This window comes from Sminthopsis crassicaudata, chromosome 1, assembly GCF_048593235.1.
Source record: "Sminthopsis crassicaudata isolate SCR6 chromosome 1, ASM4859323v1, whole genome shotgun sequence".
NCBI lineage: Eukaryota > Metazoa > Chordata > Mammalia > Dasyuromorphia > Dasyuridae > Sminthopsis > Sminthopsis crassicaudata.
In genome coordinates this window covers 692,152,078-692,166,178 of record NC_133617.1, presented here as the reverse complement: position 1 = coordinate 692,166,178, position 14,101 = coordinate 692,152,078, and the positions used below count along the sequence as shown (strand labels likewise).

The window sequence follows — 14,101 nt, the reverse complement described above, 5'->3', positions numbered from 1 at the left end:
CTTTGGGGATCTGACCAGTGAAAAAGGGAGAAGGCAGCTTAGCAGACTCTTTGGGGGTCTGGCCAATGGCTTAGTGGTCCCGTAGTTCCCCCAGATTTGACAAGTGCGCAGGTGGTTCCTAGAGCTAGGGTAGGAGATTGGGGGGTGGTGGTACAGGTGGTTCCTAGAACCAAGGCATGCGAGGGGGAGGATCAGAATGGGGGGGGGGAGAGTTAGGACAGATAATTAGGGAGAAGGGACAACGCAGCTGATTTCTGTATCTAGGGTAGGAGATTGGTGGGGGGGGGGTGCGGGTGGCACAGGTGGTTCCCAGAGCCAGGCGATCTGAGGGCTGCGCAGCTGAATTTTGGAGCCAGGGCAGGAGATTGGGACAAAGGGGTAGCACACTTGGTTTCTGGAGCCGGGAAAGGAGATTAGGAAAGGGGGCAACGCAGCTGGTTTCTGGATCCAGTTCAGGAGATTTAGGGGAGGGCAATATGGCTTCTGGAGCCAGGATAGGAGATTTGGGAAGGGGGCAGCGAAGCTAATTTCTGGACTCAGGGCAAGAGATTTGGGGGCCGAGCAGCTGGCTCCCAGGTCTGGCGTGTTTGGGATGCAGGCCAGAACCCGTTAACTAAGAGTTAGCTAAGGTTAGACTCGCCAGGGTTAGACTCATCTTCCCTAAGGCCACATCCGGATGCCGAGCAACACTGTAACAATGGGAATGGGAATGGGGGCGGTGATGATGATGGTGAAGAGAGAGGCTGCTTCCTAGACTTTGGCTAAGGAACTCTCACTAACAGCTGTCCTTTCCCAAGCACTTTTCAAGTCACTTTCTTTATTCCTGCTTACTGTGATAGAGGTTATTACGTTTTTTCCCTCCTCTACTTAGTTCTTCAGTTTCTTCTCTCCATACGTTCTCATTTACCCACTAGCACTGGCTTAGGCCACCTATGCCAAAAGTTTACAGCAAAGAGGAGACTCCACAGAATTGGAGCAAGAACAGAGAAGCTGAGAACTCTGGCTGGAGTTTGGGGAAAGTAACACTGGATTTGGAAATCAGAGCAGTTGGGTTTGGTTACTTGTCTTGCTACTTATTACACTTGTTGCCTTTTTTGTGTCTCTTCCTCTATAGAGGTCTGAGTTTCCTTACTTATAAAATAAAGGATTTGGATCGCTCAAGTCCCTGCTAGCTTTGATGTTCTGAGACAAATCTGGGTTTGTGACCCCTTTAAGGGAAAGTCTTCAGTCTTTCTAGATGTCTCCTTCATTTTTTTTCAAACATAATTAAGATGAATGTATTTCATTTAAAAATATCTATGTCAAGGATCGAGAGGAGAAGAAAAAAATATTCGACTTTAAAAAATAAAACATTTTTAAAAATGGTTTTAAAAGTAACTATGTCACAGAGTTCTTAAAAAAAAAAAGGTGAAGCAGGAAATCAAACAAGGTCAAGTGCCAGACCTCAATAGAGGCTAGAAATAACTCCCTAAAAAGATATCACCCCTACAATTGGTGATTTTGTTTTTGTTAAATATTCTTTGAAGCTTTTGACTTTGTCCCTGACCTCCTTTCCCCTTGACACTCTCTTCTTTTCCCTCCCTGCCTAACCAAGAGCAGAAGTAGCCGGAAATACAGATTACTTTTGTAGCCAACATTATCACTGAAGTCTGGAGATTTGCTTAGTTAAAGGTGAAACCAAAAGGGACATTTGTTGGGCTTTTGCTGGAAATGTATGAGAGGATACCGAGCAAATTTAAATTGCTCTGATAATTATATGGCTATCACTAGGTGCCAACAATAACAAGACCTAGGAAGATTGAAGCTCCAGACTGTTTACATTCTTTAGTTTTGATTAATTTGTTATGGGGGGAGTAGAATGAAAGAATATTAGACCTCATATCTACAGAGCCCTGGGTTCAAATGTTTCACTTACCACTTAACTAGCTGTGTAATCCTAGCTAAGTCCTTTCAGCCTCAGCTTCCTCGGTTTATAACATGGAGATAATTTCTGGAGTACTTACCTCTCCAGATTGTTTTGAAGATTAAATGAAATGATACAAGTAAAATGCTATAGGCATATTACCTCCCTTTATACCTTGCCCTGGCTCAGACTGTCCTTTTTTTTTTTAACATAAAATTCTCACTTACTTTGTTCTCCTTTGCTTATAGTTTCCCTAATGGATCATTTGTATTTATCTTGGAGTTCTTTCCTCATAGCCTATCTGGGAGGTAGATGTTGCAGGTATAGCCCTTGATTCCAGAGAGAATCACTGAGAGATGGTCCTGCAGGCCAGAGGATGCTAAAGGAGCATCTGGGGAGAGGGTAGGATGGAGAAAGAGAAAATACAATAAAGAATAATGAGCAAAGAGATGAGATGACAGAGAGAAAGGAGTGAACTCTAGATTTTGACTTTGTTTCATCTTTTGTGACCTGGGTGACAACTCTGAATTTCATCTATAAAATGAGAGAAATAGATGAAATGATCTCTGAGGTCTCTTCTAGCCCCAATGTTCTATAATCCCAACTGATAATATTGCCATATAATAGTTGTGTGACCTTATTGAAGTCATTTTCCCTCAGTTTTTTCCTCTGTAAAATTAGGATCAATTATTTAATGTTTTTGAATTACCCTTTTGAGTTAAATCTGGGTTGGTGGCCCCTTAAAGGAAAGTCTTCAGTCTTTCTAGGTGTTCCCTTCAAATCTTCCAAATATAATTAAGGTGAATTTATTTCATTTTAAAATAGCTATGCCACGGATTGAGAGGAAAAAAGAAGAAAAATTAATAACAAGTTAAAAAAATAAAATTTATTTTTAAAATGACTTTCATTAAGGCCCTTGAAGGTAAAAATTACTTCTTGTTTTCAAGGAGTTATCTCAGAGAGGAAAATTCTGGCATCTAAGGAGACTTGGAAAAGTCTTCTGCAAAAAGTGTATTAACCAGCATTTATTAAGTACCTACTATGTACCAATCTCAGAAGCTAGGTGGTGCCATAGAGTTTGAAGTTTGCAGTGGGGAAGACTCATCTTCCTAAATTCAAATCTGATCTCAGATACTTAATAGGTTTTGGACCCTGGGCAAGTCACTTAGCTGTTTGCCTCAGTTTCCTCATCTGTAAAAGGAGCTGGAGAAGAAAATGGACAACCATCCCCATATCTTTGTCCAAAAAACAAAACAAAACAAACAAAAAAACTCCAAACAAGGTCATGAAGAGTTGGATGAGACTGAACAACAACAGATGTTCTAGGCACCCCTCAAACCAAACCCCAAAACAGCTCTTGTTCTCAAAGACTTAAGAATTTGAGTTGAATATTAAAAGAATCCAGGGAAGGTAAGAGAAAGAGATAAAAAGGAAGAACATTCTATTGATGAGACACAGTCAATACAAAGACACAGAGATCAGAGGTAGAGTCATATGCAATGTAACATAATGTCACAAGTCAATGTAGCTGGATCTTACAGTGCATGGGAAAAATAAAATGTAAGAAAATTGGAAAAGGAGAATGGGACTGGGTCATGAAGTACATCCATAGTACAGTTTTTGTGGCTCCCAAATGACACAGCCTGTTTGAAAGGCTTTAAATGAAAATTGAAAAAAAAATGCAAAGGTGAGCCTGGGCTCAACTTTGCATCACCTCTAGATAGCTTGTTCAGGAATATCTCTCCATTGAGGGAAGTGTCTGTCCTTTGCCTTCTCAGGGAAGGAATGCCTTTCTGTCCCTTGTATGCTTTCTAATAACAGGTTGTAATGTCTTTCCTGTGGGAAGCCAATAGTTAGGATTGAAAATATTTGAATTTGAGCTTATTCTACCACATTGTTGTTTTTTTCTCCCAGAGGAAAGGAACCCATAACGTGGGAGTGTCTTGTCCAAGGTCATCCAGCTAGTGAAATTGCAATAGGAATTGAGGCCTTTTGAGTACTACAAGTCCACATCCAAAAATCTTTGTAGTTAAAAATATAAAAGGAATGAAGAAATTGCCTTAGGCCTGAGCATACTGCTTATTCCCCCTTTCCTCTCTTATTTCTTCCTTAATTTCACTCACTCTTCAGCCAGGAGTCTGCAGAAGTCCAAGCCTGCAACCTTTGGCCAAAACTCAGGTTATGTTGATGCTCCAAGACTAGCTTCTGGGCTGTTCGCTTGGGAGCCTCAGAGCTGCAGAAGACTATGTACTTATTCTCTGGTTTACTTGGCTGGAGGGGCAGCTTGTGTCCCCAGAGAACCCTGGCTTCAGAGAACGTTGGGTTCTCCTTTCTATCATATCTGAGATGGGATAGTTGTGGGTTAGGGATGAATTCAATCAAAGGGTCAACCTAAATATGGCGATAAAGCAGTGATAGTAACAGATTGGCTGACTCATTCTTGAGGAGGTAAAGACCCTCTTTGGGTCTCTGAACAAATTTTTAGTAAGTATGTCAAACATTATGCTAGGTATGGGAGATACAGAGGCTAAAATGAAAAAGAGACATTTCTACCTTCCTTGGTTCACAAATAAATAAATACAAAATCATCTTACAATCATAGAATTCCATAGAGCCAGGAGGGGATTTATTTGTCATCATAGCAATTAGGTCTTAACAAATAACAAATTCCTATCCAGAGGTTCTCTCCCTAGGGGTTTATAGATTTTAGGGTATTCATGAACTTAAAGGGGAATAAAATTTACACCTTTATTTTCATTAATTTGTATTTCCTTTTAATCCCATGTAAATTTGCTTATGGATTTAAAAACATGATTTTGAGGCTTCCCCAGATTGTTAAAAGGAATCCATGACAGAATCAGTTTTAAGAACTCTTGCTTTGGGGACAGTTAAGTGGTGCCGGGTATAGATCTGGCCTCAGATACTAGTAATGTGACCCTGTGCAAGTCACTTTACGCTGTATATCTTGCCCTCCCCCCAAAAAAATCCAGCTTTATTGTGACACTCTTAGAGTTACAGTTCATGTATAATTTTGATTTTTTGTGAAAGATTTGATTAAAATACTCTGAAGTTTGTTTTCACATGACTATAAACTGCTGCTTTTTTTTGAATGGTTTCCTATGACTCTAAACTATTTCCAGACTGTAAGCCTGGCATCCTAAATGAAAGACATGTCCCTTGCCAAGTTTCTAAAAGTGTATTCAAAGTAGCCATTTTGAAAAAAAAAAGCTTAATTATTTTTGGTCAGTAAGTGTTTTGGTGGTTGGGAGGGGAGGGATGAGGAATTAAAATCTGCTCAAAGGGGTCCCTTAGTTACGTATCATTCCCTTTCCAAAAGATTTCTGATTTTGCAGTCCAGTTAAATTAGCGATTTGGGGACATGTATTTCATTGGGTTGCCAGAATAACTGTGTCTGAGAGGCAACCATGAAAATTAGGAATGAGGCATCTCAAATTATCTTGGACCTCCAGTGGGGCAGAGACAGACAATAGAGTATATATTTGTTAAAAAAACAAAACACATAAAAACTAAAAGTATGTGTTTATGTGGGGATGGAAGGGAGGGAGAGAGGGAAAGGAGAAAGAGAAGAAGGAGGGAGAGAGAGAGAGAGAGAGAGAGAGAGAGAGAGAGAGAGAGAGAGAGAGAGAGAGAGAGAAGGAGAGGAAGAGAAAGAGGAAGAGGGAGAGAGGAGAAAGGGGGGGGGGGAGAAGGGAAAAAGAGAGAGAGGGAGAGAGAAGGGGAAAGGGGAGAGGGAGAGAGCCAGAGAGGGAAACTGGGAAAGAGAGAGGAAGGGAGGGAGGGAGAGAGCACGTGAGAGCGAGCCAAATTAACCAACCAAAGGGGAAAAAAATACTTAAAAGTACCACTGTGTGTCCTGTGTAAAAACATGTTTTTAGAGCACTCTCTGAATCATTACTGTAAGCTTAAAACAGTAGGATTCTGTGGAAGGCTGTTTAGGATTTCGCCTATGCCCAGACTTGTTCCAGATATTTTAGGTGGCGATGTATAGTAAGAGGATTCAGGAAGGTGAGGTATTAGTGTAGAAAATGTTGGAGCAAAAGCCTCTCATCAGAAAGGTACATCAGGATGCCTATGGGACTCTCAGGTCTCCTCTCCTCCATTAAGATTGTTAGTTCTCACATTTGGGAGCAGAGTCTTTGCCATATTTCTCAGTTGCATCTACAATTCACCATCTGGTGCCTTGTCCACTTTTCAATACTGAGTATAATAGATTTATAGCCAGATAGGACCTTTGAGATTATACAGTCCATTTTATGAATTTTTTTGAGATGTTAAAGTAATGTTTTAATCTGAAGAATCAATTGAAAAAAAATTAGGTAAAATACCAATAGGCAAATTGGGATCTTCTATTCTCTACCTCTTTTAGCTAATTGTGTTTGTCAAGATGTAAAATATTGTCAATAGTGTGAAATATTGATCATGAATACTTGTCCCCTACCTTTTTGTTTTTTTTAAATTAATTTTTTTCAGTCAACAAAATTTTTTTTCTCTCCTTCCTATTTAGGACTTCATGGGGGAGAAGGGAAGAAAGAAAACCCTTGTAATAAATATTCAGTCAGGCAAAACAAATTCCCACATTGCTCATGTCTAAAAAATATATGTGTCATTCTGCATCTTTCTGCATTCAAGTTGTGGGTAATGTTTCATCATCGGTCCATTGGAATTATAATTTATCATTGCATTCATCAGATTTCTTAAGTCTTTTGATGTCATTTGTCTTTATAATGTTGTTATCATATAAACTGTTCTTCTAGTTCTGTTCACTTCTCTCTGACTCAGTTCATACAGATGTTCCAAGATTTTCAGAAACCTTCCCTCCCATCATTTGACATGGTGTAATAGTATTTATTCCATTCCATTAATGTATCCATAATTTGTTCTGCCATTCCACAAATGATGGGTATCCCCATTTATTCCTTACTATGACAAAAAGAACTGCTATAAAATTTTTATTTATTTGGATCTTTTTCTTCTTTGAGGAAAGAAGGTTATCACTAGTTTTAATGTAGTTTAATCACTAGTTTTCAGGGTTTGTACAAGTTAAGTAACTTAGGGCATAATTCCAAACTATTTCCCAGAATTCACAATTCTACTAAGAGTATATTGATATGCCTCTTTCCCCTACATACTTCAACATTTGAATTTTCCTTTTTTATCACCTTGCCAATCTGATTTAACCTCTTCATTCCTCATTGGTGAGGAAACCAAAACCCCTAGTAGTAAGATGACCTGCTTCAGGTCATAAAGGTATAATAGATATAAAGGAAGAATAGGTATTTAAACCCAGTTCTTCTGGCTCCCAATCCAGTATCCTTCTTCATATACCAAAATGAAAAACAGCCCCCCACAAAGTAAGAATTGATAGCATTCATTGTAGGCATGAAAATAATGCAGGACTTGTACCTGTAGTATAGAATGTTTTGTAGAAACTCAGAAGAGGGACAAGCAGGCTTTGGCTTTGTGGATTACAGATTAGTACAGAATAATCCCTTAGATACCACAAAGTCCAAGCCCTTCATTTGAAAGATTAGAAACTACATCTCTAAGAAATTCAGTGGTTTGTCCAAGGTCACCCAAGTAGTAAGTAGAAAGTCACTATTTGAACTGAGATTCTCTTGATTCAAAAATCCAAATTCAAATTTCAATTATGTCATGCTATTCTTTCCAACATGATATACTGAAAGGAAGGTGAGGTCTTTTTAGGATAGAAGATATAATAACCAAAGACATGGCATTGGAAATGAGCATCACACGGACCTGTATTTGTAAGAAGGCTTGGCCACAGGACAATTATTATTTTTGCATGGAGCAGAGTCTGAGGAGGAGTTAAGATCAATGAGTAGAGTAGGACCAGAAGAAGCAAGGCCTTAAAAGCTAAGCAGATGAGATGTAGTTTTAGTGAGAAAAGAGAGGCAAGGTGTTGTAGAGCAATGTATGTCTTAGCTGCCTTCTCACCCTATAACATCCCTCTGACCCTGAGACCATTCTCTCCCATTGGTGAGTTCCTCCAAGGGCCTCCATTTTGGAGAGGGGCATAGGTTGGCCATCCATTCCAACTCTGTCTGAACTTTCTTCTTCACCCAACCTACCTTGTGTTCTTTTTATGAATAGTATTATCTTCCTCGACTAGAATGTGAGCCCCTTGAGGGAAGAAACTGTCTTTCTACTTCTATGTGTATCCCCAGTACTTAGCAAAAGATTGGACCCTAAATAAATGCTTATTCAGCTTAATAAAGGCTTGGTCTTTTAAAATAGTTTTGAGCCTTACTTCTGGTATATACTAGTTTTTTTATGGCTGTAGGCAAGTTCTTTCATCATCTAGCTTTCTTGGTAGTTCACTGAGTAATTTACATGTGATTTGCCCATTTTCATCAGTGGAATTTCTTCTTCCTGATGTAATCACAAGTCAAAGTCATTGTAACTTCTTGAAAGTTTTTTTTTTTTGACTGGATTACTGATTCCAGTCAATAAACTTCTTTGTGAATATAAATTGTCACTTGAGAGACTCTTGGGGCCCTGAGAGATTAAATAACTGATCCAGAGTCTTACAGCCACAGTTTCAAAGACAGGTCTTATATCTTCCTGTCTCTGAGCTGAATTTCCATTTTCACTGTACTATACTGCTTTTTGAATTTTTCAATAGAAGAATAATATTGTATAGGGCAGATTATTCCATTGGATCTTCGTGACAGCGAGGGTTTCGAGGGTGGTATGATTATCCATATGTAACTACTTGAGGATACAGTCAGTCAATATGTTAGACATTTGTTAAGAACTCAATGTGTGTCAAGCACTAGGCTAAGGTCAGATGTAGGTCTTTTAACTTTTTTCCCCAATCTTTTTTCCTCTATCTCATACTGCCTATGAAAAAAGAGATATTTTAAGAAGGTTAATGTAACAGTGATATGTAAAATAGTTTAGATGGGGAGAGATTGGAGGTAGGGGAATTTCCATGTAGTAAGGAAGGTAAAAAAATTTATTTTTCTGCTGCGGTCACAGTTCTTCCATCCTTTCCAAATAAGGGAAAAAAATAAGGAAGGGAAACTGGGTGGAGGGACATCCAGAGTTATTTCAATTTTTGAAGTACATGGATTTCACCACTCTGGAGAGAATGAAATGTGGAAAGCAATATTGAACTATGACAAAAGGGCTATTAAACTGTGCATACCCTTTGATCCCAGAAATGTTTTTATTACGTCTGTATCCCAAAGAGATCATAAAAAGGAAAAGGGACCCACTTGTGTACACATGTTTGTAGCAGTGCTCTTTGTAGTAGCAAGACACTGGAAACTGAGTGGATGCCCATCAGTTGAAGAATAGCTTCATAAGTTATGGTGTATGAATGTTATGGAATATTATTGTTCTATAAGAAACAATAAGCAGGATGATTTCAGAGAGGCCTGGAGAGACTTACATGCACTGATGCTAAGTGAAGGGAGTAGAACCAGGGCAACATTGTACACAGCAACAACAAGATTTTAAAATGATCAATTCTGATGGATGTGGCTCTTTTCAACATCGAGGTGATTCAGGCCAGTTCCAATAGACTTGTGATGGAGAGAGCCATCTGTATCCAGAGAGGACTGAGTGTACTGAGTGTGGATCACAACATAGTATTTTCATTTTTTTCTTCTTATTTGCTTATAGTTTGTTTTCTTTATCATTTTTTCCTTTTTGAACTGATTTTTTTTTGTACAGCATAATAATTGTGGAAGTATGTATAGAAGAATTGCACGTTTAACATAAAGAAATATGGATTTCTAGAGAGAGGTCACCAAGTGGGTAGCTGGCAAGTTGAAGGCTAGAGCCAATGAATTTTGAGATTTTTTTTTCCAAATAAAATTCAATTTGGGACAGCTAGTTGGAACCGTGGATAAAGCACCAGCGCTGAAGTCAGGAGCACCTGAGTTCAAATCTGACCTCAGATACTTAACACGCCCTAGCTGTGTGACCCTGGGCAAGTCACTTAACTCCAATTGCCTCAGGGAAAAAAAAACAAATAAAATTCAATCTAAGCAAAATAATATCTTCTTCAGACTTAGACTTCAAGGTACCTTTTTTTCATAAGCAAAAGCTAACAGAGCCCCATTGAACATAGTAAGAAACTATGAAGAGGAAAATTCTGGAGGGCAAGAATGGCAAGATTTAGTCCCTGAACTGAGGCTTTCTCTGAAGCCTCCAAGAGAAGAGAATAACCTTAACCCATGAGGCTGCCATGAGGCACTTTCTGTAGAGTCATTCATATTATGGAATATCTCAGTATGGAAGCCAGGAGGAAGCTAATGAGTCAGAAGGCCAGGGAACCAAAAAATGGTTATTTTATGAAGACTCAAATAGGGTTATAACTTTTAAAAAAGGTAATTATTCAGGGCAGGGGAAGCAGAGGCAGTTTTGACCAATAACAGCAGATTTTCTGCCTTTTTCAGGACAATAATAATAATAACAATAATGAGAAGTTGCTTTTATAAAGAGCTTTAAAGTTTGCAAAGTAGTTTACCCATATCCATTTATATGACCCTGTGAAGTGGGTCAAACCCACAAGCATTTATCAAGTCCCTGCTATGTGCCAAGCATGATACTAAGCTATGGAGATACAAAAACAGTCACTGCTGTGAAGAAGCTCTTATTATCCTGGGGGATATAACATGCAAACAACTTCATATAAGTAAGATGCACCAGGACAAATGGGAGAATATCCCAGAGGGAAGGAACTGACATTAAGGAGGAACAGGAAAGGCTTCTTGCAGAAGATGAGATTTTAGCTGAGAACTAAAGAAAGCCAAGGAAACCAAGGAGTTAAGGAGAGAATTCCAGGGCTGGGGGACAGCCAGGGAAAATGCAGTGTTGGGACATGGAGGGTCTTGTTGGAAGAGCAGCAAGAAGACTGGTATCATTGAATCACTGACTCTGTGGAAGAGAACTAAGTACTATGATTATCCTCATTCTACAGATGGGGAAATTGAAGTCCAGTGCCACATTGCTAATAACTGAAGCAGGATTCAGACTCAAGTTTTCCTGGTTTCAAGGCTAAAACTCTAATCACTGGGTCATCTTATGGATCATTATTTCTGCTCCAAAATCTGTCCTTAGAGTCTCAGAAGCATGCCATTTGCAAATAGCTACTCTTCTACTAGACTGGCGTTTAGTTTGGTTTGAAAAGCAGTATAGTTTGATTTTTTGGAGTGGAATTCCTTCCACTAGAAACTTTTCCCAAAAGAGAAAAATGGTGGCCCCATAAATTTAAGTCCTGGACCGCCTCCCTGGTATGGAGAAGCCAGTATTCATGAAATTGTGGCTTTGAGACAGAGGTGGATCTCTTGCAGATGCCATTCCTGGGAAGGTCTGTTGGGAAATGTCTTCAAAACACTTCATGAACAGCTAGAATAATATTTGCTCACTGAGGTGAAAAACCTGGATAGTTTTGCAGTAGGCCACAATAGACAGTGAGAACAGACTCTTCAGGGATGAGCTGGTGTCTGGCCAAGGCACCTGAATTCTGGTCCCTGTCCTACCACTGAAGTGGTGCCATAATGCACAAAGTGCTGGAACTGGAATCTGGAAGACTCATCTTCTTGGTTTAAATCTCATCTCAAAGACTTACCAGCTCTGTTATCCTGGGCGAGTCACATAACCCTGTTTACCCTAGTTTCCCCATCTATAAAATGAGTTGGAGGAGAAAAGAGCAAACCATGCCATTGTCTTTACCAAGAAAGCTCCAATGGAGTCACAAAAGAGTTGGATATGACTGAAAATAGCCTATTTCTTTGACTCACTTCTTTTTTTTTAATTAAAGTTTTTTATTTTCAAAACATATACATGGATAATTTTTCCACATTCACCCTTATAAAACCTTATGTTCTATTTTTTCCCTTCCTTCCCCCACCCCCTCTCTTAGACAGCAAGTGATCCAATATAGGTTAAATATGTGGAAGTCTTCTATACATTTTCCTGCAATTATTATGATGCATAAGAAAAATCAGATCAAAAAGGAAAAAAAATGAGAAAGAAAACAAAATGCAAGCAAACAATAAAAAGAATGAAAATACTATGTTGTGATCCACACTCAGTTCCCACAGTCCTCTCTGGGTTCAGATGTCTCTCTTCATCACAAGACCATTGGAACTGGCCTCAATCACCTCACTGTTGAAGAGAGCCACATCCAGAATTGATCATCATATAATCTTCTTGTTGCTGTGCACAATGTTTTCCTGGTTCTGCTCATTTCACTTAGCATCAATTCATGAATTGACTCACTTCTTTGGGGAAGCAAAGTAGTACAATGGGAAGAGCCTTGGACTTAGACTTATACAACCTGGCTTCTGATTCTTTTTCTGGCTTTTACTTCCTTGGTGACCTCACCTGGATGTTACCAGAAGGCAGGGGCTGGTTTGGGACCCACATAATTATGGAGAGGGAGAGTGGCCTAAATGTCCATTAGCAATAGCACCAAGGATCCTAGACAGTATAGAATCAGCTGTAAAGGAGGGGAGCTAGTTGCTGAGTGATGGTGTGTGAAGGACAGAATGAAGTTGTGAGGGGAGCAGAGGAGTCAGCTTCATGTCTCCTGGCTCTGTGTGTCTAGTGCTGTAACAGAAGGAGCAGCCAGCCTTGGGCCTTGAATGGTTGCCAGGAGATGTAGTGTTCTTATGAGAAAGCTAGATTTCATTGAGCAGCAGAAGATGAAAGGAATAGGAGAGGAGGAGATATGAGAAGAAGATAATGGATTTGTAGCTAGAAGGAACCTTTGAAGCCATTTAGTCACAGCCTCCTCATTTGATAGATGAGTCCCTAAATTAAGTGACTTAATAAAATAGCTAAATTTTATATAGTACTTACTATGTGCCAGGCACTGTGCTAATTAATTAATAATGATATTGATAACAGGTAACAAGATTCAACCCCAAGTTGTTGAGACATAAACCAGCAGTCTTTACACCGTAACCAGTCTAGTAAACAGATCTAAGAGAAACCTCATTTTTTTTCTTTTCTTGTGGGAGAGTCATACCCTTAAAATACTGTATTATCCAAATGACTTTGCCTTGATCTCTGTGAATCTGATTGAAAGACTGGGCTGAAGAGAAGGGGCAATTTTATTATCTCCCTTCTGATCATGCCACTCTTTTATTCAGTAGACATTAGAGTCTCCCTATTGGATCTAAGATAAATAGACTCTTGTTTGACATTTAAAGCCCTTCAAAATCTCTCTCCATCCTATCTTTCTGTGCTTCCCCCCCCAAGGCAATTGGGGTTAAGTGACTTGCCCAGACCAGGGTCATACAGCTAGGAAGTGTTAAGTGTCTGAGACCACATTTGAACTTATCTCCTCCTGATTTCAGGGCTGGTGCTCTAACCACTGCACCACCTAGCTGCCTCTTTTTTGTGCCTATTTCACCTTATCTCCCATTGTCCTATAGTGCATTTCAGACAACAGGCCTATTTGCTATTCCCAAGATGTCTAGGGTTGTCTTTGCATGGACCATTCTCAATCCCTTCTCTCCTGTGGCTCTTAGAATCCCTACCCAACTTAGAGCATCAGCTCTAGAACCATCTCTCATTGGAGGCTTTTCCTGAGTTCCCGGTATTCTTAATCTCATCCCTTAGCTATTAGAGCTAACCTTCATTTGTCAGTGGATTACCTTCTACACAGGTACTTATTTGTATACATAAGTATTGTTTTAATCCATGCAACATAACCTACAAGAAGATAATAAATGTTTTTTACTTTATATCTCTTATACCCAATGCTGGACCTGACTATAGTAGATGCTTTTATGTTGGATTGAATTAATTAAAACAGAAGAGGATTCTAAAGGGGAAGTGAGAATAAAGGAAGATGCTGAGTTGGGGAGTGGATTAGGGCTGAGGGAGGGGATGAGGGGTAGTGGTCATCCCTGAAGCCAGAGGCTGGCTGTCTTCACAGGTGGCCCTTCCAGCTGTTCCTGGTCTTCTCTGTATAGGACCCCAACCTAGTCTACTCACTTGGTTGGAGATGGTTCTAGAAAACATAAAAGACACAGGACCCCAGCAGTAATGGATCATGGTTGATCAACAGAGCAAACTGATCCAAAGGTGTTGGCGTTTGGAGAAGGAGTGGATCCTCCTCCCCAAGGAGGTGGTGTCCCCCATCTCCTATGAGATGTTGTCCCGACTGTACTGCACTAGTGCTAACTTTGACTA

At 39.6% G+C, this 14,101-nt stretch overlaps 1 protein-coding gene across 1 annotated transcript in view; it reads left to right on the top strand.

Annotated features, from left to right (window-relative positions):
- The window catches only part of NINJ1 (ninjurin 1), a 51,871-nt gene that overhangs the window by 1,103 nt on the left and 36,667 nt on the right, over positions 1-14,101 (top strand). The gene's annotated exons all lie outside the window — the stretch shown is intronic.